The sequence below is a fragment of the Felis catus genome, chromosome C1, assembly GCF_018350175.1.
Source record: "Felis catus isolate Fca126 chromosome C1, F.catus_Fca126_mat1.0, whole genome shotgun sequence".
NCBI classification, from domain to species: domain Eukaryota; kingdom Metazoa; phylum Chordata; class Mammalia; order Carnivora; family Felidae; genus Felis; species Felis catus.
Window position 1 is genome coordinate 41,022,665 of NC_058375.1, and position 27,851 is coordinate 41,050,515.

Consider the following 27,851-nt stretch of genomic DNA (forward strand, 5'->3'; position numbering starts at 1 on the left):
TGCTTGTATCTGTGTTGATTAAGTCCCTGGCTGTCATTTGTTCCTGTTCTTTTTTGGGGGTCAATTCCTTCATTTTGCCATTTTGAAGGAAGAAAAGGAATTAATAAGGTAAAAAACATTAAAATTTAAAAATTGAAAACAACACACACACACAAATCAAATAAATGATGCTATATCCTAGTTGTGTTTTGGTCTGGTTGTTGAAAGGAGCTTGATAGATTAGAGGAAAAAAAGGAAAGATAAGAAAAAAAAAGAGAAAAGAGGGGAAAAAAGGAATATGTTTGAAAATTTGAAAAAATGAATACAATGAAATAGAATAAAATGAAATGATGGAAGTAAAATAGAATTTTGAAAATTTACAGAAAATTTAAAAATATAGTGGAAAAAACTAAAGAAAAATATTTTTAATAAAAATCAAAAATAACAAAATGTTCTCTTTCTGTATTCAAGAATAAGAAAAGAAAAGAAAAAGAAAAAAGAAAAAGAATTGGACCAGCAAACAGCTGAAGTACGATTGAAATTACATCGGTTCCCCCTCAAACTGTGAAGCACTTTATAGTCCATAAACTAAGCATGCAGAGACTTCCTGAAGATCGAGGTGGGCCCAGTTGGGCGGGGCTTAGTGTAATGGCTCTATTCCCCACTAGATGGCACTGCTTGGCTTACTGGGGTAGATTGTTGTGGCACTTGTAGGGGTGTGTGCGCATGTGTGGGAGGGGTGAAAATAGCGTCACCCAGCTACCATGTCTATAGTATGAGAACTCTGTTCTCCCTGATCAGCAATTGCACACCCATCCTTTGTCTCCAGCTTTTGTCCACTCCTCGCTTTCACACTGTCAGTGACCAAGCCATCAGGTTGCGAGGCAGCACCTCCCTCCTGGGTTTTATCTCAGATGTGGCTGTGTTTTAACTCCTCACTTCTGAGGGACTGCAGCTTTCACCCATTCTAACCCTCTGAGGGAGAGTCTCACCAAGCAATGTACAGGTGCCTGCCTGCTCCCAGGAACGTTTGCGAGACTGTGCTGTTGCTGATCCCCAGAGACTGTGGCTGGGTGCCAGCCTGCTCCAGGAAAAGTTCACGTGATTCTGTAGCAACAGCGTTTCAGGGATTATGGAAGCCACAACACATATCTGGCACCAGGCTTTTCACTTAATGTCCTTGTTCCAGCACCAGTGAATGTGGTTGTTCTCCAGGGTCTGCTGGAACCTTTGTCTGAGGGTGGCCACACAGCCTCTACCAAATGTCCTCCCAGCAAGGGAACTGCCTCTCCCTATGTGGCCTGAGGACCCCTTGGACCTTGCTAACTATTCCTAGGAATTCGCCCTTCCCACCAGAGGACTGCCAGGTATCAAGCTGTAGAGTTTCAGACTCTGTGCTCCCCCTATTTATAGAGTCTTCAGAGTCTGAAACTCCACAGCTTGATATCTGGAATGGAATTTAAATCCTCTCCTTTCTCCTTTCTCTTTTTTTGTTCAGTCCCTTGCATACTCTTTCTTTTCTCATCAGCTGCTTTCAGGTGTCAGGGGTGGGGGGAAGCTTTCCCGTACTCTCCCCACCTCCATCTCCATCCTCTCTCTGCAAGCAAAAACAGCTCCCTGCCTTTTGCGATTTCTGTCTTCCCCAGTTCACCTCTCCGCACCATGTACCTATTGAGTTCTGTGGTTCAGGTTGTGCAGATTGTTGTGTTAAACCTCAAATCAGTTTTTTCTTTTTTGTTTTTTGTTTTTTTTTTTTTTTTGTATGCAGGATGGTTTAGTGTTGATCTGGCTGTATTTCAGGGACAAGAGATGCAAAAAAACTTCCATGCTGTTCCGCCATCTTGGCCCCTTCTAATTTAGCATTTTAAAGGGTAATTTTTAGTACATCCAATTTTTGGCTTAGAACTTCCTTTAAATACAATTATTCCCTCTCCCCAACCACCATTAAGATACAATTTAATTGTATCTTTACTTCTTCTTTCCCAAGAGTTTTCATTTAATGTGTTAATATGTTTTTGGTAAAATATTTATTTCCTAAGGCATTATTTTTTAAAGAGAAATTGCAGTATTCATTTATTAAAGCAAAAGCAGTATTATGTAAAGTGCTTGTTGGTTGGAACTGAAAATGTATTTATTTTTTAGATGCTCATTGGGTTGACTTGGCATGACTCTGGTGGGATGTAGATGAAGTCTTCATTCAGGTAAATATAAATAATAATGAACAAATGAATGTTTGTTAAAATAATACTCAATTAATACACATCAAATAATACACACCAAAGTGCTTCCAGATGAAAGAATATGAGACATGATTGCAATACCTAAGAGACATAGAAATAATATTTATAATGATTGTGCACAGGCAAATATACTTCTCAAAAGAAAGCACTATTTTGTTGAGGTTGCTATCAAGGGGAAAAAGTACAACACTTTTTATATTCCTCAGGATTATCCTTCTACAAACACAGCATATAAAAATTTGGAGGGAATAGGAAGACAAGGAAAATACTTGTTGAGTTAGGATTTGGGTATTATTTTCATTTTAATAAAATTTTAGAGTTTAATTAGATGTAAACATTATTAAGTCTATTTTTAAGACAGGTCAGGGCGCCTGGGTGACGCAGTCGGTTAAGCGTCCGACTTCAGCCAGGTCATGATCTCGCGGTCCATGGGTTCGAGCCCCGCGTCAGGCTCTGGGCTGATGGCTCAGAGCCTGGAGCCTGTTTCCGATTCTGTGTCTCCCTCTCTCTCTGCCCCTCCCCCGTTCATGCTCTGTCTCTCTCTGTCCCCAAAAATAAATAAAAAACGTTGAAAAAAATTTTTTAAAAAAAAGACAGGTCAAAAATTGTTCTTTATTTTGCCATATTAAAGAGAGGAAGACTCTAAAACTTTAAGAATGTTGAAAATAACAGAAAAAAATCTTAAAAGTATTCTTTGAAAAGCACTTCAAACTGTTCTTTTAATTAAGGAAACTGTCGATCTTCCTCAGCAGTGGGAAGGAAACAAAGGATGTAGATGAAAGCACTGTGATTTGTCCAAAAAGGATTTAGCTATTTAAAAATTCCATATGTTTTTTTAACCTTTTGATTTATTTAGTCTTATGCTTTTTGGCATAATTGAAGCTTCCATAGCTGGTCTTCATGAGAGGTGTGTGTCTACATTAATAAAAGAAAGGAACATTTGTTAGAGAACTGCAGCATTAATTTTATATTTTGAATATTTTTAAAGAAGGATAAGAATCCTTTTTTCTTTATTCAACAACTTTTGAGAGAAACTTTGCAATTTTTTATTTTTCAGAAGGTTAAAATAGTGTCTTGGATGGGAAGTTTGAATTATGTAACAAACAATGTCAGGTTTTCAGAATCTTCTGCAAAAACCTGCTGCTGGGACCCTGAGAAGAAAGGGACACTCAAACACAGAGAAGAATCAGCTCCTGTTGAATTTCCAGAAAGTCAGTCACTGTCCTCCATCACAAAGACTGAAGGAGGTGCTCCTTTCATTTTGTAATTCTCCTTTGCCTCAGGTAAGAACTTCTAGGACTATCCCTTCTGTGCATTTGGGAAGGTGAGGAGGGCAGGAGTTCTGCAGGGGTTGGGAAATGAAGAAGACTTGGATTGTACTGTTCTAGTTTCTCCTATTCTAATGCTGCAGGACTTACTTGGAAAGGGAGATGAAAAATTCCCCTGCTCAAATGAGAAGAAATGCAGATATAGTAAATGTATTTCTATGTGACTGCCAAGACCTTTGCCCTTTCTTTGAAATCACCATCCCCCCAGCTTCAACTGTTGCTGTAGGGATTAGGTGTCCATGACTGTACTAGGTGACCCCACCCTCAGCATCCTTTTGACTATAGCAGAATGGATCAGAGTTCACACCTGGTCCAAGTTGAGTCAAAATCTTTTTTTTTTTTTCTTAGAAATTTCTAATTGGTATCCAAAGTTGATAGAATTCAATTAGGGAAACCAGAGGCTGTCTGAATCAACTCCAAAACTGGGGGGTTGCTGGGCTTTTTCAGGATGTTTGTATGAAGGTGAGGGCAGGCCAGAGCCATTTATGGCCAGGCATTCTGAGTTTGAATTCCACCTCTGCCATTTATTCAGTGTGTAACTTTGGGCACATTAATCTTCCCCAAGGTTGTTTCCAAGTAAGAAAGATTCAGTTAAGAGTGCTTACCCTGCAGCACTGATGGGAAGATTAAATGAGGTAAATGATGTGAAATCAATATGGTTGGTTGGTTGTGGGCAATGTTTTTGTAATGAAATTGAATAAAATAGAAAATATCAGGCTATGATATGACACATGGGTGGGACACATAGTAAGGGTTAGTATTATTTTATGAAAGTTTGTTTCAGATATGTATGTATCTAAATGTGTATGTAAACTGGGTCATGATGGAAAATGTATTTCTTACATGTTAGTGGTGGTAATTTTTTTCTTATATTTAAAACTAGTATTGCTCAACATATAGTCCAGAGATACCTATATTACAATCATCTGATCCTGTTAAAAAAACAGATTCTTTAATTCCACTGCCCAGAATCAGAATTTCTGAGGGCAGAGTCCAAGAATCTACATTTCAGCTTCTTTCCCAGATATGTCTTACACACACTGAAATTTGAGAACCAGAGCTTTACGCCTTCAGAAAGTGTTAAAATCCTAGCTATTATTTATATAATTAAACTCATTCCTTTGTTCAAACTCTATTTATGGAACACAACTATACTAGGAACTCTGTGAGGGGCATAGAGGAGAAAGCACTTTATTTTGAGTTATGTAGCATATGTCAACATAGGCATCTGGTATTTTGGTTGGTCTAACATATATTGTTGCGTTTGACTTCTTGTTTACAAAAGACAACTAACTCTGAGGCAGGAACTCCCAACCATTACATTTTTAAGAGTTTACAATTTTCCCAAGGTATCGATCCCCCTCAGCACTCAGAAGGGTGAATTATGAGAAGTTTCCTATATTTCCCTAATGTGTCATTTTGGGAAACACTACCAAAGGCACAATATTGTTTTAAAAAATTGTAACTGATAGTCAAATGTGGATTAGAATTCATGTACACTAAAGCCCACTACCTAAAATGTGGTCCACAGACCAGAAGCACTGGCATCATCTGGAAGTTTGTTAGAAATGCAGAATCACAGGCCCAACCCAGACCTACATTAATGTTGAGAAGCACTGTTAAAGGAAACATGTGATCAGTTAGCCAGCTTTTATTAACAACTTCATGCAAAGGTAACAATATCCTGAAAAATAATTATTTAAAGTATACCCACTACCACATCAGCACAAACATTGGTGTTTCATAGGTATTGTTTACTAAGTATAAAATCATACAAAAATTGTAGACATTTTTGGAAATTCATAAAATGGGAGAATTTACTGATAAAAAATTTTTTCATAATTCCATTCCCTTTTCTTCAATAAAACATAAAAATATACATATTTTACAAAATTGGAATTATACCGTACAAGTAGATTTATATTTTACTCTTCATTTGATTTATCATGAGTATTTTCAGTAGTACTTTTTAAAAAAATTTAAGGGGTGAAGGGGAGTGGGGAGTATAAGCTTCTAGTTATAGAATGAATAAGCCACAGAGATGAAAGGTACAGTGTCCAGAATATAGTCAATGGTATTGTAATGCATTGTATGGTGACAGAAGGTAGCTACATTTGTGGATAACATAGCATAACAAATAGAGTTGTCAAACCACTAAGTTGTTCACCTGAAATGAATGTAACATTGTGTATCAACTATATTTCAATTTAAAAATTCATTTAAATTAAAACCATTAGGGTAGGTGGCTCAGTCAGGTCACCATTGGACTTTCAATTTGGGCTCAGGTCATAATCCCAGGGTTGTGGGATCAAGACCTGTGACAGGCTCTGCGCTGAGTGTGGAGCCTGCTTAAGATTCTCTCTCTCTCTCTCTCTCTCTCTCTCTGTCCCTTTCCCCCACTCTCACACACACACACTCTCTCTCTCTAAAATAAAAAGAAAAAATAAAAAAAATAAAAAAGCAATTAAAACACAAACAGGTAGTACTTAAAATTCCTTTAGTATAGATAAGATAAAATATGAATGTAGGCAGGACATAAATGTGACATCCAATTCTAAAATATCAAGTTTAAAAGGGCCTTAGATATTATTTTGTTTAAACTTTTTAGTTAATAGTTGGAGAAATTTAAACCCATGAAGCAAAAGTGATAATTTTCCTAGGTAAACAAATTTATTGATTGAATTATTATTATGTGTCAGGATCTGTGGGAGGGTGACATGGAACTTTTTTTGCTAACACTGGAACAGTGCCAGGCCAAGCTGGATGGTTGGTCACCTGATTACTAGGCATTAGAGACAGAACAATTTATGGGATCTGGCCTCTGCTATCAACTTGGAGAGACACGTTTGTGAACATATCACTACAATATTGTGTGATAAATACCAGAAGAGCACCCAGACAGTGAAAGACAAGACTTCTGGGATCCTGAAGCCTCTAGTACAAGAAAGGAGTTAGTCAGATGAGAGTAGTAGGAAGGGGGTAGTTTGGAAAGCATTCTAGTCTGAAAGATCACTGTAATAAAAGACATGATAGTGAAAAATAATACTAAGAATTTACTGACAATTCACTGTGCCAGGCACTACGCTATTGATTATCTCCTTTAATACAACCCCAATAAGATTGGGTTTGTTGCATAAGTGATGAAGATACCACTGGAGGGTTCTAAGCAGGAGAGTGATATTACTGTGTACTTTAAAGATCACGGCTCATTCTGGCAGTATGTAAAGTGTGTTTAAAAATTTATATATCCACTATGTGTATGCTATTTTGAAATACCCTTAACTTAATATCATCCCCCAAACTCAGTTTCATAAGAGGGATTCCAGATTCTTAGTATCATTTAAAACCAAATTTGTCCAGTACCTTAACTCTTCTATTCTACTTCTTCTATTTCTTTCTATTTCTTCTATTGGCTTTCTACCAATGTACAAAGTCCAGTAAGGAAATTTTATTACGTTTTGTAACGTGGGCTCCCTCTGTTGACTGTGTAGCAATAAAACAGCAACCATTTGAAATCAAGCAGAAACAAATGCTTTTGATCTTTACAGTAATTCTTTTTTGTTTCTAGGAAAGTCAGAGGTGTTTGCCCCTAAGTTACAGTGATTTATAAAGTATTTAAGTGCATATATGACCCAGTTTTTGAGTCATTTAAGTTTTAACCAAAGAAAATATTTTTATAATTGCAGTCACCATTTTCATTGATATATTCCATTTCTTCATCAAAGAGCCATTTACATTCATTAAGCTGGACAGCTGTTTGAATTTCATAATAGAATTATCCAGGCTTTCATTTCCTATCATACCCACAGTCATACAAATGAACTTTATTATTATCACTTATCAGTAATAATCACTCATTAGGAATGCCATTTCTGTATGATTACCAGATCACCTAAATCCATGTCAGGTTGGCTCCCATCCACTCCAATTGAATGCCTGGCAGAAGCTACAGAGAGAGCTGCACCATGTGGGCTTGCCCTTTTAAGACTATAGACAGAGTCATTCTCTCATTCAACAAATACCTACTGGCACTTGCTCTGAACCAGGTCTGTGCTTGGGAGGCAAACTAGTAACATAGACCTTGCTTCCAAGAACCCTTTGGTCTAGTGAGAAGGATATTTGACATCTGAAGCAATACCTCTAACTTGAAGCAGACCATAAGTGTAATTACAGTAGTACATAAAACACGCCATAAAGCAGAAGGATATATTAAATACAATTGAGAGAATTCAGGCAGGCAGACATTGTGGAGAGGATACTGTTTGGCCTGAAAAGAACCTAAGCTCTGTGATGGCAAGAATTTTTCCTGTTTTATTCACTGCTATATCCTAAGTTCCTGCAATTGTGACTGGCACATAATAAATAGCTATTGAATAAACCAGTAGATTACAAAGCAAGTAAGAATTTTACTGAAAGGAAAAGACAGGGAAAAAAAAAACCTTCTTTTTTGAAAAGGCTTATCCTCAAAACCATGGAAATTATTACCTTTTGTTTGTTTAACCTGCCTAAACCCTTCTCCTGGATCTCCATTATCTTTAGGATAAAATATTGTCCCCTGTCTGCTTCTCTTGAGTTTTATCTATGTATCCCACCCCAAGCCATTAGAGTAGACCAGACATTCTGTATGTCACCTATCAGTCCAAGAAAGTAAAGATAAAGAATATTATGTTATGGTGTGAATTGCTCATATACCAGCTAATATAAACTATAATATAGGTTACTAATGAACATACTGATCCTCTGTGTATGTGTTTCAAATTGGGACCATCCAGTTTCAAGTAACAGAAAATTGAATTTAAATGGGCTTAACTAATGAAAGGTTTTATTGGCAAATATAACTGAAAATAAGTAATTGGGCAGACTTCAGTGCAGTTCAACCAGGGCTTCTCCTCAATTGCTCTTCAGTAGTCTCATTTCTGACCTCCTATATATGTAGCTTGTAATCCTTGGACTGGCTTCCCCTATGGACACAAATTAGCAGCTAGAAAGACTATATGCTTTTTTGTTTGTTTGTTTACATGCAGTGGGAGAGAGCATCATTTCTTAAAACCAGTGAATAAAAGTCCCAAACTTGACTAAACTATCCCTGAAATATCTTCTGTAGTCAGAGGACTGCCAAATTTGATTGATTTGCACTTCATTTACCAGAACAAATCATCATGTCAAGGGGCATAAGATGATTCTACTTGGTTTCTGTCAGTCAGAGGCCACCTCTAGAGCTGGGTTTAGAGTCAATTACACGGAGAAGGAGTAGCTCCAAAAGGAAAATATGGGAATGGTTAGAAAGGCAGAGGGAAAGTAAATGCTGGATAGGCAACTAATGAACCTCTGACATATGTAACTTTTTTGATTGACAAACATACATCAAGAGTTAGTATTTCTTGCTAGCTGTAAAGCTACAAAGTTTTGAATTTCTTTTACCATTGTCCCATCACATATTCAGCTCTCTCTCCCCAAGACCCCCCTTTTGCCTAACGAATGCTTATTGACTTTTAAGGAATACTCTTACCAGGTTGTCTGGGTGGCTCAGTCAGTTAAGCATCTGACTTTGGCTCAGGTCATGGATCTCATGGTTTGTGGGTTTGAGCCCCGTGTTGGGCTCTGTGCTGACAGTTCAGAGCCTGGAGCCTGCTTTGGAGTCTGTGTTGTGTCTCCCTCTTTCTCTGTCCCTCACCAACTCGGTCTCTCTCTCTTTCTCTCTCAAAAATAAATAAACATTAAAATTTTTTTTTAATTAAAAAAAAAAAAAAGGAATTCTCTTACCTGGAAAGGTTTCCCTGACTCTCAGTCTAGTTAAGCACCTACACAAGGATCTCACAGCCCCCTGGTTTTCCTCCAGGGCAGCATGTGACATACTGAAATGTGTTTATCTGTTTCCATGGTGGCTTTCCCATAGGCAAGGGGCTCCTCAAGGATAGTGTTATCAGATGCTTTCGTTAAGAGTAACAGAAACCTAACACAAATGGGCTTAAACAATAGATAATGTATTATTTCTCAAAATAGGAATATTGTTCTATGAGTAAGGCAATATCCAGGATTGGTTGATACAGCGGTTCAACAGTGTCATCAAGAGCCCATGCTCTTTCCATCTCTCTGCCATCATCAGTGTTAACTTTATCCTCAGGCTGCTAACAGGGTGGCTACAAAAGTTTCAGGCATCACATAATCCAGAGGAAGAAGAGGAACTATCCCATTCTTTGGAATAAGAAAACATTTTCCCGAAGCTCCCCTGCAGACTTTCGTTCATCTTTTTGGCCATCTCTAAATTGGTCAGTGGCAAGGGGAATAATATTACCACACAGAATTTTAGGATAATCATCCAAGGTAGGGTGGAAATTGCTAATTGTTTATGTTGGTTACTACAATAAGGTTTTGTTACTCTTCATCCCCTGGATTCTGACACTCTGCAGCTCTGTGCATCTCTATGGTTATGTGCATCTGTCTTTTTGACTCCATTTCCCACCCCACCCTGAAACTCACTACCATGGTCATACTCTATACCCTATCCTTACCCTGCACCACCCCCCCATATTTCCATCCCACTGTCTTTAGTACTCCAACAATCCTTCAGTCCCACAGGGATTTATATTCCACTGATGATGCTACCACCTTTTTACTGTCCCTTGTCCCCTTCATGTCCTCACTTGCCTTTCTACCCAACTTAAATATCATGGTCAATCATTATAATCACTCCCTTGTTTATTTTCAACTCCATTGCCTCCCTTCGTTTCGTGATACTCTTTGGTAAGAATGCAAACCTGCTCACATCCAACTCTGAGCTTATTCTGTGCACCAAGACCCCTGTGTATGACTGGAGAAAAACAAACAGCAATGTTAATTAGTCTTATTCTACTCTTACTAGGTCTTTACCACTGGATAGAAAAGCTGCTCAGCAATCACAATACATTTCAGTAGCCCAACTGGTGAATTCTAGTCCAACCAGTCCATTCTCCTAGATGATCTCCATCAGATCTCCCATCTCCTAAAACTTCCAGCACCTCCTTTCATGTGCTTGCCTTTGGCTGCTTACTCTGCTTTTTATTTTGCTGAGAATTCTTTTCTCAGCAACTAGAAGAGAACTTCCTTAGGTACCTACTGACACATCTAGCCACGTAGCTGCATCCATGCCTATACCCTTTGCTTTCTTTGTTAATGTAGATTCACAGCCCATGAAACTAGCAGACCAATCCCTCTTCTTGGACAGTAGATCCCATCTCTTTTCACTAACTCAAAGATATTGCCCTAGCAATTCTCCCACTCTATGCTGCATCACCATATTCTTCTTTTCTACTAAACAGTGGTTCTCAATTATAGGTGATTTTGCCGGCTCCCCTCCTTCTACCTTCTAGGGAACATTTAGCATGTCTAGAGACCCTTATGGCTACCACAACTGGGGAGGTGGGTGGGGGCATTACTATTCATTTAGTCGATAGAACACCAGGGATGTTTCTAAACATCTTACAATGCGAAGGATGGCCCTCCACAACAAAACATTATTCTGCCAAAAATATCAGTAGTGCCAAAGTTGAGAAACACTGAACTAGAACATTTCTTATAAGCACACACACAAATGCTAGTATTTCTCCTATCTTAAAAATTACCGTCTCCTGATTTCATATTCCCTTCCAACTTCAACTCTTCTTTCCTGCTACTCTTTACTGTAAATGTCTCCAGAAACATTTCCTTCATTTGATTCCTAGAATGAAACTACATTCTTCTGGTTTTCTTTATAATTTTAATAATTCCTTCTAGTCTCCTTTTCTAATTTCTCGTGTCCTGACCTCTAAATGTTGGAGTGCCCAGACCTCAGTCCTTGGATTTTTTCTTCTGTATACTCACTTCCTTTGTTGCCTCATATGGCTTCAAATAACATCTACATGTTGATGAATCCCAAATTTTTATCTCTAGCCTGGACCTCTCCCCTGAATTCCAGGTCCATATATCCAATTGCTTATTCACCTTCTCCACCTGAATGTTTAATATGTATATAAAGCTTGGCATGTCTGAACTGAGCTCCAGATCTTTCCCTTAAAACCTGCTTCTTACTCAGTCTTATTCATCAAAGTAAACTACAATTCTATTTTTCAATTTCCTCAGTGTAAAACCTTGGTGTCATCCTTGACTCCACTCTTTCACAGTTCAATTTGATCCATCATCAAACTTACCAAGTATACCTTTAAAATATAGTATATCCAGAATCAGACCACTCACTACCTCTATTGCTATCTTCCTGATCCTAGCCACCATCACTCTCCCCTGGATTATTTAATAGCCTCCTAGCTTATCTCCACTTTGATCCTCCTTCAGTGTATTATCAACACTGCAACCAGAATGAAAATATGAAATAATAAAGTAGATCATATCACTTCTTGATTCAAAAACTGTCCAATGGCTACTCATCTTTCTCAGAATAAAAGTGAAAATTTTTATAATTTTTACTCTGCCCCAGTTACATTGGCCTCTTTGCTGTACCTAGATCATATCAAGCAACACTCCAGCCTCACAGCCTTTGCACTTGCTCTTCTATATACCTAGAATGTTCTCCTTTTGGTGAAAATGCAAGGTATTTGTTCAAAATCATCTTCCTAGATGGGCCTTTCCTGACCTGTCCATCTCATTGATACTTCCTGTCCCTCTTCCCTGCTTTATATTTCTTCCTGGGCTCTTACCACTATCTAAAATATTATATATTTTCCATATTTATTTGTTTGTCTCTCCCTAACAGAATGTAAGTTCCATGAAGGCATGTCTCTTTTGTTTACTCTTGTATCCACAGTGCCTAGAACAATGCATCACACATAGTAGGTTCTCCATACTTATTTGTGGAAAGAATGAGCCAACCACAATGACCAAGGATAGTCTGTGTCTGTTATCTGAATCCTTGGGTGCCCAACAGAGGCACAGAATAAGAACTAGTAAAATAAATGAATCTTCATTGTTGTCTTGAATAGTTGTGACTGTCATGTGTCTCAGTGCTTTCTTGATTCAGATGGATAAAAGTTTCTTCTCTTTCCTCATCCCTCAAATATTTCTGTGGGGAGACAATGATCTCCCTGGGCACTCTTCCTAAGTTCTTAGTATCTAGGGTCTCTCTATTCCCTTTCTCCTTTTCCTGGAACTTTTACACTGAAACCCTGTACCCCAGCCAAGCCCTGGGTATATATGACACCATCACTCCTGTGGGCTCCATTTCTGGAACACCTGTACGTTCCACCTAATTTTAGGTGCCTGACACCCTTATCAGACTGGTTTCTCTTTCATGGAAAGGATGATATTTGACTTTTCTGTGTGCTTCTACTTGGTATAGGGCCCAGAATATCATAGACACTTTACAAATGGTACTTGGACTAAACTTCTGCCTATTTATTTTCTGTCATTTTGTAGTCCTTATTCTCTCCACACTTCTATGTAGCTACCATAATATCTTAGTAAATTTATTAGTAGCATGTCCCTATGGTGTTGTGATTAAGAGCATTAGGCTTTGGAATTCAAAAGACTGAGTCCTGGCTCCGTATCTTACAGGTTATGTAAATTTGGGCAAGGTACTTAATCTCTCTAGCCTCTCTTTCACTATGGATAAAATGGAAATAATAAGACTACAGAAGTTATGGTGAAGATGAAATTCAATAGTGTATACTAAGCCCTATCACTCTAGCTCATAATAGCTCAATGAATGATAACAATAATATTCTCTAGTCAAGAACAACGACAACAATAATACCACAATGAATTTCTTGAGAATCAGGGACTGTGATTCTAGCATCTAGAGAATATGAACCTTGTGAGGGAGGAAAATGATGAGATGTGGGGCTGGTGAAGCAGCTGCCGCCTCATTAGGAAAGGTTAAGGAGGTTAGCCTTTATTCTCTAGATTTAATGAGGAATAGTAAACACCTAATACAAAGAGCAAGCTAATGATGATATTTGTGAGTACCAAAAGGGGAAGACCAAGAGAACTGTGTGGGACCGTGTTAACAACTCATTGAACTTTATGGTGACTGACATCAGTAATACATTCAGGCCATAGTTACATGATGTCAGCTTTTCAGATGAAAACAGAAAACTTCAGTCAAACATCTGGTTGTTTAGTCTACCCAACATCAAAGACCTGGCTGTTCTGAAACTTTCAGATGTTTGGCCCAATGGTTTAGTTTTCATCTTCATCTAAGAGGTCTGGTAGACACAATCACTATGATTTTTGTCAGCTTTAGGTTTGAGGTTTAGGTTTTTTTTTCAATTATGAAAACATTTTTATGACAGCATAAAAGGAATTTTTTAAAAATAAAAACAAAACTTCCATAATTCTACTTTTCTAAAACAACTGGTTTTATTCTTGCATATTCCCTTTATAGCATAAAGTTTATATTGCTTACCCACAGTGGACATATGTTTGTGTCCTTTTCTTCGCACTTAGTGTTATATGGTAATTTTTAAATTTTAGCAAAAGTTATATTTGAAAATAATTACTATATAATATTATCAAGTGGATGTGTTAGGCATGTACTAAACTTTAGCATCTTGAGACTGTTGGAAATTTTTATTGCCTCTAACTTTTCATTAAAATGAATAACTTCTTTGTTGCTTGATATTTTTCCCCTGTAAATAATTGCATAGGATAGCCGGTTAAAGGTTAAAGTGTTTTTATGACTCATTGTAGGTTTTGATATTCTAAAAAAACTATATTAATTCATACTGATAACAACAATGCATGAGCTCCTTATTTCACCACAATCTTATCAACATTGATGTTATAATTTCAGTGTTTTTATTTTAGTCAATTGAACCAGTTCTAGCATAATAACATATATAATATGTTATATATTATATATAACATGTTTTATATATAATATAATATATATTATAATCTACATATGTGCTTATCTTTCCTCCTCTCCAAAAACATCAGTAAAATGAGAACAAATGATTGTTTAATGCTGTCAACTCACGAGGAAAGAGAATGCAGGAGAAGTTGTCAGTAGACACATTTTTAGAAGAGGAAAAAGTGAATAGGGTTGAGGAAGCTGAAGTGTATGCTGAGGGAAGATTCCAGTGGGAAGCTATGGAAACAAATAAGGATAAGAATAATATTGTATTATTATATATCTTAGTTGATATCAGGCATTGTTCTAAGCATTTTACATATATAAACTCATTTAATCCTCACAATATCCTTTGAGGTAGGTACTATTATTTTCACCAGTTTACAAATGAGGAAACTGAAGCATGAGGTCAAATAACTTGTCCAAGTTCACATAGCCAAATTTCAAGCCCAGACTATCTAGGTTCAAAGTCTATTTCCTTACCCACTACATTGTACTGCCATTTGAGAAAGGCTCAGTAATTTGAGGCATGGAATATTGTGGAAGGCAGGAATGAGAAATTGGCTGAATGATGTCTATATAGAGAGAACTTAGACTTGCAGAGTTCTTCCCCCAATTCATCTAATCAGGCTAGATCTCCCTATCCTGGCAACAGATCAAATCCATAGATTTGATCTATGGAAAATTTGCACCTCTGAAGCCAAGGCCCAGAGAAATTAAGCACTTAGCATGGGGAGACAAGGGACAACAGAAAATGAGGGAATTAAGTGAATGTCCATTTACTGAATGGTGAGGCCTCTATTCCCCTTGTCCTACTTAGCTTAAAGTACTTGGATAGCCAGGCAGCAATACCTGCCTCTGCTATCCAAGGGAAGAGTCTGGAGAAACTGACCAGCTTAATAAAAAAAGAACTACAAATACTGATATTTTGAGGTCCACAGCAAAATGGTCAGGTAACTCCCCTATTAATCTATAGTGAAGCCACCAGTTGACAATCCCATTACTCACACAGAGCTTCCAATTGACATTTTAGTACCTCACCACTAAATATGAAGGGCTGCAAAATTTCACCAAATATTTGAAGAAAGACGATAAAATGGGAGAAGCCAAAAGAAATAGAAAAATGGAACTCAAAGAAAACAGACAAACTAGGGAGTAGAAGAAAAATTTTAATTGATCATCAATGTACTTAGAGAGTAAGAATAGTTATTGCATTCATGACACAAGAGGAGGATGCTTTCTTTAAAAGAAAGAAAGAAAGAAAGAAAGAAAGAAAGAAAGAAAGAAAGAAAAAAGGCAGGGTGCCTGCGTGTCTCAGTTAGTTGGGCATCCAACTTTTGCTCAGGTCATGATCTCAGGGATTGTGAGTTCAAGCCCTGCATTGGGCTCTATGCTGACAGCTCAGAGCCTGGAGTCTGCTTTGTATTCTCTCTCTCTCTCTCTCTCTCTCTCTCAAAAACAAATAGACATTTAAAAAAAATTTTAAAGAATAAAAAGAGAATAAGAACTCATAAAAATTAAAAACGTGAAAGTGGAAAACTTAAAAAATCAATAGAAGAATTGGAAATTAAAATGGAACAAAAAGTCAAAGAGTTAAACAAATGAAGAGATAAGAAAACTGGAAGATCAATTCAGCAGATCCCAAATCCAAACAATATAAGTTTCAAAAAGAGAAAGCAAAGAGACAAAGATAAATAAATTATTAAAGGAAGAACATGAGAAAAAATTTCTAGAATAGAAGACACATATTTTCAGTTTGAAAGATGTACTAAAGTCTGTGCCAAATAAATTTTTAAAGATGTGTCAAGGTAAATCCTTAAGAAATTTCTGGACACTAGGAGATAAAGAAAATATGCTTAAAATTCCAGGGGAATATAATGGTATAATACAAAGTATAGAGAGAGAACTGAAAGAATATTAAATGTCTCAACAACAAAAAATAGACACTAGAAAAGAAAGTAGCAATGCCTTAAAAGTTCTGTGTCAAGGGGCACCTGGGTGGCTCAGCCAGTGTCTGGCTGAGTGTCTGACTTCAGGTTAGGTCATGATCTATGTTTTGTGAGTTCAAGCAACGCATAGGGCTTGCTGCTGTCAGCTCAGAGCCCTCTTCAGATCCTCTGTCTCCTTCCCTCTCCGCCCTTCCCCTGCTCACACTCTCTCTGTCAAAAACGAATAAACACTTATTTTTAAAAAGTTCTGTGTAAAAATTATTTCCAAGCTAGGATTCTATACCTAGAGAACTGCCAGTCAAGTGGAAAGGTAAAATTAAGGCATAAGACTTTCAAAGTCCCAATATATGTATATGTGTATATATATATATATATATATATATATATATATATATATACACATATATATATATATATATATATATATATATATATACACATATACATATATTCAAGAAGCTATTGATGGTATATGTGCCACCAGAATGAAGGAGAAAAAGAGAGAGAAACATGGAATTGGTAAAACAAAAAACAAAACAAAACAAAAAAAGTACATATAATGCAGGGGAGAGGCAAAGAGAGTTCCCCAAGATGATAATAAAGGAGAATGTGAGGATTACAGTTGTTTAGCATATTTGAAGATTGGAACAGGAGAATGGAATAAGTTCCAGGACTTATATCTTCAGAAAAATAAATGAAATGGATAAATTATCTGATATATTTGATAATGTAGAAAATAGTGATATAGAGAACAAAACAAAGGAAAAGATAAAATTATTAGTATCTCCAGTAAGAAAAGTACACAAGAAAAGAAATAAAACTATAATCCAGTGCTTAGCTTACAGTGAACAATACTGATAATAATTCAAAGAATGAATTTTGGTTTAGTAAAAAATTATTATTTTAACTACATTTGGGAGAGGACAATATAGGCCTGGAGTGATGGCAGAGGGCTGAACCCTGTTTCCACAATAGGAATTCAAAAGATGATGTTTAAAGTTGATAAAGCAAAAAGAGTCATTATAAGCATATTATCTTTTAATGGAGGGAAATACCAGAAGAAATAGCTAAGAGAGTTTGGTTAGGGGGGTTGAGGTTAAGGATGGGAGGAGGTGGAGATCACAGTTTTCCATCAGAAGTCTGATAGTATTTTTTGACTTTATAAACAATGTGAATGTATTATTTTGATGACTTTTTAAGTTTTAAAATATTTTTGACGGTATTTCATCTGCATTTGAATTCCTTTAACTGAAGATTTTATCATGTGTTTATGTGCTGACTGCGTTACTTAGCAAACATTTATGTGTTAGGAATCTTGCCTGACCCTGGAGATAAATAAATGAGCAAAATTAAATCTGTACTCTTAAATAGCTCACAGTACAGGTGAGAGAGAAAGATAAGTAATCAAATAGTTATTAAACAGATGACAAGTGCTGTAATAGAGAAATCTGGAGTGTGCTAGAGGAGGAGGAAGGAGTGCTTTTCTGGCTTTGCCTTAGGAGAGGTGGGTCTGAGCTGCATCACAGAGCAGGGTGGTGGAAGGGAGGGTTTTCCAGGCAAACGGAATTGATGTAAAAAGAGTTGGAGGTGTCAGCAAGTTTTCTTTGTCATGTTTGTTAAGGCAGGATGTGCAGAATGCAGGATTTGCCTCAGCCTTTGTTCAGTTTTATTTGGGTCGGGTCAAGTTTTGTGGCCTTCTGTGGACATTTTAAAATCTCAGAAATGTGCCTGTTTAAATGCCTCTGGGGTCCTGTATTTGAGGTAGAAATAATGCAAAGGCCAAGAAAAGACTAAAGTATTCAAACTCTTTTTATATGTGTGTTCTTTAATGGCCTCAGTGTGTTTGATTTACCTGCCCTATGTGGAGGACCACTGAACTGTAGGCAGAGTTTCTGATTTTCTAAATTATGAAAATAAGCTTTTTATCCAAGCCTCTCCAAGCAAAAAACAGGTCACATTTAATCAACTTTCAAAATCATGCCCAGTAGAAACTAGCTATTAGCTATGAAAACAAGCACTAGCCCACTCACTGTTTGTTTCCCTTTCCCCTATCCCCACCACCACTGTCCTAGCTCAGGCCTCCCTGTCAGACATTACAAAGAAGCCCTGACTACTTTCTCTATGCTTCCCATATCCTCCATTCAATCCATTTCCCCTTGCAACCAGATTATTGTTTCTAAAATACAGAACTAATTGTGGCATTCATTTGATTAAAAGAAGGAAAAGGAAAACAACTTCAAAGCCTCCTCATAGCACAGAGGATCAAGTGCTTTGTGTAGCATTCCAGGCCTTCCATTACCGGGTCCCAAAGTATATTGCCAGCACCTTCACCTACCATTCTTTTCTCATCCTCCCTCCACTTCCTACTACTACTACTACTACTACACACACACACACACACACACACACACACACAAATGTTCTTTCTCTAAATTTCAGCTTCCCTGAAATGTTATTCTTAGGACACAGGGAACTTTCTTGCCATCAAACATTTGCATCAAGTATTTACGTTGTTTTTCCCTCTTAAATGCTCTTTGGCCCACAAATCTATTTTAAGACCCAGTTTAAATTTTCCTGCTGATGATTAAAAAGCATGATTCTGGTCCACCAAGATCCAATCCAGGCTTATGAAATGTGTGACTTGAGCAAGTCACCTAAACTCTCCTTACTTTAGAAATATTAGTAGGGGATCCGGGGTGGCTCAGTCGGTTAAGCGTCCAATGTCCAGCTTCAGCTTAGGTCACGATCTCGCAGTGTCCAGCTTCAGCTCAGGTCACGATCTCGCAGTTCGTGAGTTCAAACCCTTTGTCAGGCTCTGTGCTGACAGCTCAGAGCCTGGAACCTGCTTCGGTTTCCTATCTCGCGCGCTCCCTCTTTCTCTTCCTCAAAAATTAATAAATAAACATTAAATAAAAGAAATAACAGTAGAAAATAACAGTACCTACTTCACAGGGCTGTTGTGAGGCATAAATAACACTTAGAACAATGCCAGGCATGTAGTTTGAGCTCAATGAATGTTACCTATGCTTTAAAATAACAATAAAAGAATAAATAAATAAATAAATAAATAAATAAATAAATAAATAAGATGTCCTCTTTTCTGGGAGGCTTTACTCATTTCCCCAAGGAAAATTAATCATAAACAATTCACATTGCTCTCATACTTCATACAACAAAGAATATGTTCAAAATGGTCTTTTAAATAAAGTTATAGCCTCCAGAACTGTAAGAGAATAAATCTCTGTTGATTTAAAATAAATAAATAAATAAATGAATAAATAAATAAATAGAATTATATTCACTTCTGAAATCTTTGATTTTATTGTTTTTTTTTCTTTTCAATTTTTTATTTAAATTCTAGTCAGTTAACATACAGTGCAATATTGGTTACAGGAATAGAATTCAGTGATTCGTCACTTACATACAACACCCAATGCTCAGCATAACAAGTGCCCTCCTGAATACTCATCACCCATCTGCCTCCCCACTTCTCTTCATCAACCCTCAGTTTGTTCTTTATTATTAAGAGTCTCTTGTGGTTTGTTTCCCTCTCTCTTCCCCCCCACCATAGGTTCATCTGTTTTGTTTCTTAAATTCCACATATGAGTGAAATCATATGGTATTTATCTTTTTCTGACTGACTTATTTTGCTTAGCATAATGCACTCTAGCTCCATCCATATCCTTGTAAGTGGCAAGACTTCATTCTTTTTGATGGCGGAATAATATATATAATGGAATATTAATCCGCCATCAAAAAGAATGAAATCTTGCCATTTGCAAGGACATGGATGGAGCTAGAGTAAGAAGATGTGAGATATACATACATATATATATATACATATATATATATATGTATATATATATACACATATACATATCTTCTTCATCCATTCATCAGTTGATGGACATTTGGACTCTGCATAGCTTGGCTATTTTTGATAATGCTGCTATAAACATTAGGGTTCATGTACCCCTTTGGATCTATTTTTGTATCCTTTGGGTAAATACCTAGTAGTGCAATTGCTGGATCATAGGGTAGTTCTGTTTTTAACTTTTTGAGGAACCTCTACACTGTTTTCCAGAGTGGCTGCACCAGTTTGCATTTCCACCAACAACAGTGCAAGAGGGTCCCCCTTTCTCCACATCCTTGCCAACACCTGTTGTTTCTTGTGTTGTTAATTTTAGCCTTTCTGACAGGTGTGAGGTAATATCTCACTGTGGTTTTGATTTGTATTTCTCTGATGATGAGTGATGTTGACCATCTTTTCATGTGTATGTTAGCCATCTGGATGTCTTCTTTGGAAAAGTGTCTATTCATGTCTTCTGCCCTTCACTTCTGAAGCCTTTGAAAATGTAGTTTCAGAGCTTTTAGACATGGATTCCAATCCTGGATCAGCCACCCACTAATTATGTGATCTTGGGCAGGTAACAAAACCTTGGTTTCCATATGTATGAAAGATGGATAATCTCATTTATCTTACAAAGGATTCAGTAATAATTTTCCTTTCAAGGTGTTCCAGGGTCTGCAGATAAAGCCTATAGGCATTTGTCCAGGCCTGTAAGTCTCTTTAGCATCCAGCCCTGTTCATCTTTCCAGTTTCATCTCCCCCATTCTCCCTTGTACTTGAAACTTCAACAATTCTGAAATTCTTGCAATTTCCTAAACTGTTCAGGTTTTTGAGTTTTTGCACATGCTGTTCATTCTGTCTGAAGTGTCCTTCCCTTCACTTCTACATGAGCAGTTCTTTTTCATCCTTCAAAACTCATTTAAATACTTATTGAGTATCTACTTATATACAGTCTATATTCCACTGATTATTCAACAAGTGTTTAAATGCCACTCGGAATAGAACTGAAAATCAGAACTGTTAAGGCCCTTTGAGCTCACCTAACCTAGCCTGACACTGCCCAAGCTGAAGAAATAGTTCTAGAGAGAAAAGACTTGACCCAAAGCCATGGAGATCTCAGTTATCTACTGTTGGGTAACAAACTATCCCAAAGTTAGGTGGCTTGGATCAACAACCATTTTATTATTTCTCACAATTTTTGAATGAGGAATCCAGTCATGACTAAGTTAGTTGCTTCTCCTACTCCACATAGAGTCAACTGAGATCACTCAAAGATATTCATTTGGCTTCATTTACATGCCTTGAGGCTTGGTGGGAATGGCTAGAAAGTTGATTTCATTTGGGTCCCCTTCACCCTACTGAGGGTCTCAGTGTGATCTTTCCAGCAGGGTACATGGTGGCTTACAGCTCAAAGAGACAATGTTCCCAAGAGACAGGAAGTGGAAAGTTACCATCATTTAAGACTTGAGCTTGGAAGCTAGCACAGTGTCACTTCTACAATATATATTTTTAAAATTTTTATAATGTTTATTTATTTTTGAGAGAGAGAGAGAGAGAGAGAGAGAGAACGTGAGCGGGGGAGGGGCAGAGAGAGAGAGGGAGACACAGAATCCAAAGCAGGTTCCAGGCTCCAGGCTGTCAGCACAGAGCCCAAGGTGGGGCTCAAACCCACCAACTGGGAGATCATGACCTGAGCTGAAGTCAGATGCTCAACCAACTGAACCACCCAGGCACTCCCACTTCTACAATATTCTATTGCTCAAAACAATGATAGAGCTCACCCTGACTCTAGAGGAGGAGATACACCACTTGACAATGGTAAAGGATCAAAGAATTTACAGCCATCTTTAATCTGTGACCATCTGCCCACGGACCATAAATTATTTTACATTCTTCTTCCTACATGTAAAATTCACTCACTTCCTCAAAGAATCTACCCTGCCAGAACAACCAATTACAGCATCAGACTCAGGAATAAGGTCCATGATCTCATCATCTGAATGAGTTCCAGATGTAGATGAGGTGCCTCAGATGTAGTTTCTAAGCTGTAGCTTCTTGAGCATTATTCCTTTCAACTGAAGATCTCTGAACTAACGAGGAAAATTATCTTCCCTTACACACCCAATTACAATGGCAAAAGGTATAAAATAACTGCAATGGCACTCCAGTTCAAAAGACGGCTGTGGTGGTGGTAGGTTGGGGGAGTGGAAGCACATTGCAGTCACTGGTGCATAGAAATTCTGAAATCTAGCTAGGCACGTGTTGCTAGTTCCTTAATTAAGGCCTATCTTTGCTCCCTGGGAATGAGAGTCTCTATGATTTTTGGGACTGCCCTCTGAATCATCCCCCTTTTTTCCATAATAAACAGCCCATTTTTGTAGCTGAGTAGTGTCCTCAGCCTACTCTCTGCCCAAAGCAGAATGGGAGTCCAAAGACCTCTTTTAATCTTGTATTGTCTCTGACAGTTTCAGGCCAAGCTAATATAATCCTTTTACAATTTGGGGAGTTTCCTTTGTATCATATTATAGTCTACTCCATTATCCAAAAAACAAACCCACAAATCTCTTTCAGAGAGCCTTTCTTGACCCTAGGTCCCCTGTGAAGCTGCTGTAGAATGACACCCTTAAGACTCTTAGAAAACCTATTGTTCAACATTGATGGTCAATGAAGCACAGCATTAAGATTCTTAGAAAGAATTTTCCCCTTAGGAATAACTTATAAAAGATCTATGAGACACAGCCTTAAATCTCTCTGAGGTCTCAACCAAAGATTTTATAGTTGTACCCTTGATTTATTTTTACCCTGTGACCTTATTTTACTGGCAACACCTTGGATTTGACTTTTACCAAGAGGCCATTTATTCCTTTGAGATCCTTGTGCTGGCTAGAAATGCTATCCTAGGCCTTCTTTAGTTTACCAGTCTCTTCTCTTATTTTATCATAGATAGCTACAAAAAGCAAGTTGATACTTTATACTTTCTGCCTGGAAAGTCCCCATTCAGATCCCCAAGTTCATTAGGTACCTTTCTGTTTTCTAATGTTACCATAAGTGACCATGTTGCCAACCTTCCTCCAGCTTCCAATAACAATTTCTTGACTATTCTGTAAGTCTTCAGACTGGCTTCTCCAGGCCATTACCAATTTCATTAATAGGCTCCTCAAGGCCATTCAAGTCATCAACCATTGCCTAGTCTCAAAGTCAATGTCAAATGTCTTGGGTTTTGTGTCACAGAAGTGCCCCATTTCTAGGTATCAACTTATGTTCTGGTTATCAGTCATTGCCTAACAAACTATCCCCAAACTTAGTAGCTTTTTTAAAAAAAATCATTATATATCTTAATTTTGTAGGGTAATATTTGGCATATGCTTGGATGACCGATTGATTCTTCTGCTTCACATGGACTGAAATGAGCTCAGTTTATGGTGTTCAGCTGGCAATTTGACTGGTCTGCAGGATCCTAGATAGCTTCACTCACATGACTGAAACATTGGTAAGGCTGGATTTGGCTAACCCCATCTCACATAGAAGCTGGGCTCAGTCAGGCCCTTCTCTCTGCATGTAGTCTCAAAGCCTGTCCACGAGGTCTCTCCGGAAGGTTGCCAAACATCTTACCTATCATCCAATGGCTTCAAAAGGCAATGTTCCAAGGGATAGGAAATGAATGCTTCCATTTTTTTAAGCCCAAGTCTTGGAAATTGGCAGTGTCATTGTTGCCATATTTTATTAGTTAAAGCACTAACAGAGTCTCTACTCAGATTTAGGTGGAAAGAACATAGACACCATTTCTTAATAAGGAAAGCATCAAAGTATTTGTGGCCCTATTTAATCTGCCACATAAAGAAAGTTAACAGTGAAGCCAAGAGTTGAACCCATATCTCCTGCATCAGATGCATGCATGTGTCATTATAGCATTCATTCATTCATTCATGATTCAACAAACATTTCTGGACTACCCCATTCCACTAGGCATCCTATTAGATGCTAGGACTAGATATAAACATTAAAAATATATAAACACTATTCTGAGTTAGCCCACAGTTTAACAAAGTCAGCAGATATGTTTACAGATCATGCTATATGCTAATAGAGAAGTGTGCCAAATGCTGGGGGAACACAGAAGAGGGAGGAAATATCTGCAGTGGGGAAGAGAGTGTATCAGGAGGGCTTCCCAGTGAAATGATCTTAGAGTGAGTTTTAAAAGCTGAAGAGAATTTGTTGAGGAAACAATGAAAGACTTTCTATGCATAGGCCAAGGGGAGGCAGGGTGAAAGAGTGCGGTATGTTTGAATTCATTGAATTCACATGGTTGCTACAGAGGACATGAGAAACACAAACCACTAAGAAACTATTAAATGTTTTTTCCTAAGGCAATTAGAGAGATATAAGGAGAAAGTTATTGGAGACTTCAACTCAATATATTTCTACTTGATGAATCCAAGAGTTGGGACTCCAAAGCTTTTCTTTCTGTGTTCCCATATGCAACCCTCCCACCCCCATTTCTTCATTAAATCATGGCAGGAGGAGAAGAAAATAGGTCATTTAGTGTTCTATATTTACATCCAGCATATAAACTTGTCTTTCAGCAAGTATACAAGTCTGGTACGACTATATGTGAGAAATATTAATCATGTCTTTTCACATGGTTATTTGAAAACTACACATTGAGCCTGGCCCCAGTACTTGCTGGAGTAGAGATTGATGTGGTACAACTAAGACGTTATTTTACTTGGCATCAGACTCCAGCACACTAAGTCAGGGTCACTAGTAAGTGGTCCATTCTACTAACTATCCTCTATGATGCCTTTGTGAAAATTAGAAAAAGCTACCCCTTCTGGGCAGATATAGCCCTACATCAGGTTTCAGTGACTCAGGAAGTAGAGTAAGGTCTGAATTTTAGTTGCCACTTGTTTCCTGGCTTGAGCACCTTTGTGACATATACAAGATGTGAAATTCTATGTTCTGGCCTTGCCTGATTATTGGTATTCCATTGTTAAATTCAGAATAAAGCCTGTGGACACAGACCAGAGAAGCTAGTTTCTGTTCCCTTATCTCCACATCCCTTGACTCTAATGTATCTTGTGACTTACTGTTCAAACACTAAGCAATCCTCCTCCTCCTCTGTGCTTAATTTCCTCTCTGAAAGCTCCAAGGACTATTCCTTCCCACCCTGGAATACATAGCCTCATTTATCAGGAATAAGTTTGGCAAGCATAATATTCTATCCATGCTTTCACCTGCCTCAGGAAAATAGCTTTTAAAGGTTTGTTTTTTTTTTCATAGCACAAACCACTTTGAAACATTAATACCAAGAATAAAGGGAAAGAGAGAGAGAGAGAAAAAAAAAAAACACTGCCTATAACCTTGTCTCCTATCAGAAAAATCATTTCCATTTCTCCACATTACCTTGGTGACCATTATCTCCAAGTTTCTAGGTTCCAAACTCCATCAACATGTATGCCATTTCTTTTCATTGTTTTAATGAGAGAAAACATTTCATTTTCTGTATTTTTTACTAAGTGGTATTTCCCAGGAACTTTTCATGTTTCACTTATGCATATATTCAACAAATATTTAGGTAGTTCCTAGAATTTGCCAGACTCTAGCAAATTTTAGATGCTGAGAATTCAGTAGTGAAAACGACAAAGCCCTTACTCTATGGACTTAATTATAGTGAGAGAGACATACAATGAACAATACACACATAGTAAAATATCAGGTTCTATAAAGAAAAACAAAGTAAGGCAAGGGACTAGAGAATAATGTTGTAGAGAATGCTGGTTTTAGAAAATATCTCTTGAAGTGAATATATGATTATTTAATCAATTTCCTTTAATCAAATATTTGGATCATTATTTCCAAGATTTTCCTTCAGTAAATATATATATTATCTCCTGGTTTTTAATGTAAAGATATTGTGATCACCATAAGTTATTTTTTAGTGGGCAAAATGTTACCAAGAGAGGATTCTGGAAAGATGGCAAAGTAGTAAATGCCAAGATTCAGCACTAGCAGAATCTGCCTCATATAACTATGTATTTGGAACTCTGGAGTCTACTGATGCCTTGCTTACAACTTCCAGGGGAATACTTGGAAGATAAATTTGTGGTGAATTTCAATCAATTTCAACTCTTAGAACAGTAACAGCTATCTATCCTTCACCCCCAGTGGCAGGCAGCTGTGCACAGCTTCCCGAAGCAGCTTTAACACAGCTCATGGGAGTCAGGGTGAGCATAAAGGACCCTGTCCTCCAAATATTGGGAATCTGTGCTCTGATTGGTGATTGCTGCTTCAAATCACAGAGGTATAGACAAAGAGGTGGGCAGCCATTGTTGTTGTCGAACCTTCCCGTTGTTGCAAGCCCCTCCCCCTCCAGCTAGTTACTTCCAGGGAATTTAAAGGCCTAGTACCCCTTTTTTGCTCCCTTCATTGTTCTCTTTTCCCCCTGACAGAATTGAAGGGAAAAATAGGCAATTCTACAACATAGTTGGAGATGTCAATACCCTGCTCACAACAATAGATAGGACAACCATTCCAGAAGATGATAAGTAAGGAAATAAAGGACTTAGCACAATAAACCAACTTCATCTAACAAACATACACAGAACACTCTACCCAACAACAACAGCATACACATTCTTCTTAAGTGCCTATAGGACATTTTTTAGGGTAGACCATATATTAGACCACAAATTAAGTCTCAATAGATTTAAAAAGATAAATATTATGAAAAGTATCTTCAATGGGATGAAATTAGGAATAAATAACAGAAGGAAAATTGGAAAATCCACAAAATTGTGCCTATTAAACAACATACTTTTAAACAAACAATAGTTGAAAGAAAAAATCACAAAGCAAATTAGGAAACATTTAGAGGTGAATGACAAACAAAAACACAACATACCAAAACTTATGGGACTCAGCAAAAGCAGTGTTAAGGGAGAAATTTATAGCCATAAAAACATTAAAAAACAAGAAATATCTCAAATCAACAACCTAGCCTTATAGTTTAAGGAACAAGAAAAAGAACAAACTAAACCCAAAGCTAACAGAAGAGAAGAGATAATATAGACCAGAGATAAATGAAATAGAGAATACAAAAACAAACAAAAAACAATGAAACCTGGGGTGCCTAGGTGACTCAGTTGGTTGAGCAGCTGACTTTGGCTCAGATCATGATCTCCAGGTTCATGAGTTCGAGCCCAGCATCAGGCTCTATGTTGACAGCTCAGAACCTGGACCCTGCTTCAAATTCTGTGTTTCCTTCTCTCTCTGCCCCTCCCCCCTCATTCTCTGTCTCTGTCTCTGTCTCTCTCTCAAAAATAGATAAAAACATAAAAAAGCAATTTAAAATTTTTTAAAAAATCTTTGAAACCAGAAGATCAACAAAATTGACAAAACTCACTAGATGACTGAGAAAAAAGAGAAAAAACTCAAATTACTAAAATCAGAAATGAAAGTGGCAACATAGCTACTGAAGCTACAGAAATAACAAGGATTATAAGAGAGTGGTATTAGTAAGTATATATCAACAAATTGAATAACCTAGATGAAAAGGAAAAATTTCTAGAAAAATAAAATCAACCAAGACTAAATCATGAAGAAACAGAAAATCTGAATAGACCTATAACTAGTAAGGAAATTGAACTCACAATAAAAAAAATATATATATCCCAATAAAGAAAGCCC

The 27,851-nt window shown here is 37.3% G+C and overlaps 1 long non-coding RNA gene across 2 annotated transcripts; it reads left to right on the top strand.

The window, feature by feature from the left end:
- Positions 1–454: 454 nt before the first annotated feature.
- Positions 455–27,234, top strand: LOC109502309. Of its 2 annotated transcripts, XR_006584265.1 has the most exons (5): positions 455–598; positions 1,748–1,850; positions 2,122–2,180; positions 3,277–3,502; positions 23,513–27,234. It is a non-coding gene; the product is annotated as an uncharacterized LOC109502309 (long non-coding RNA). The 2 variants fall into 2 exon arrangements; XR_006584264.1 differs by lacking the exon at positions 1,748–1,850.
- Positions 27,235–27,851: the final 617 nt, after the last annotated feature.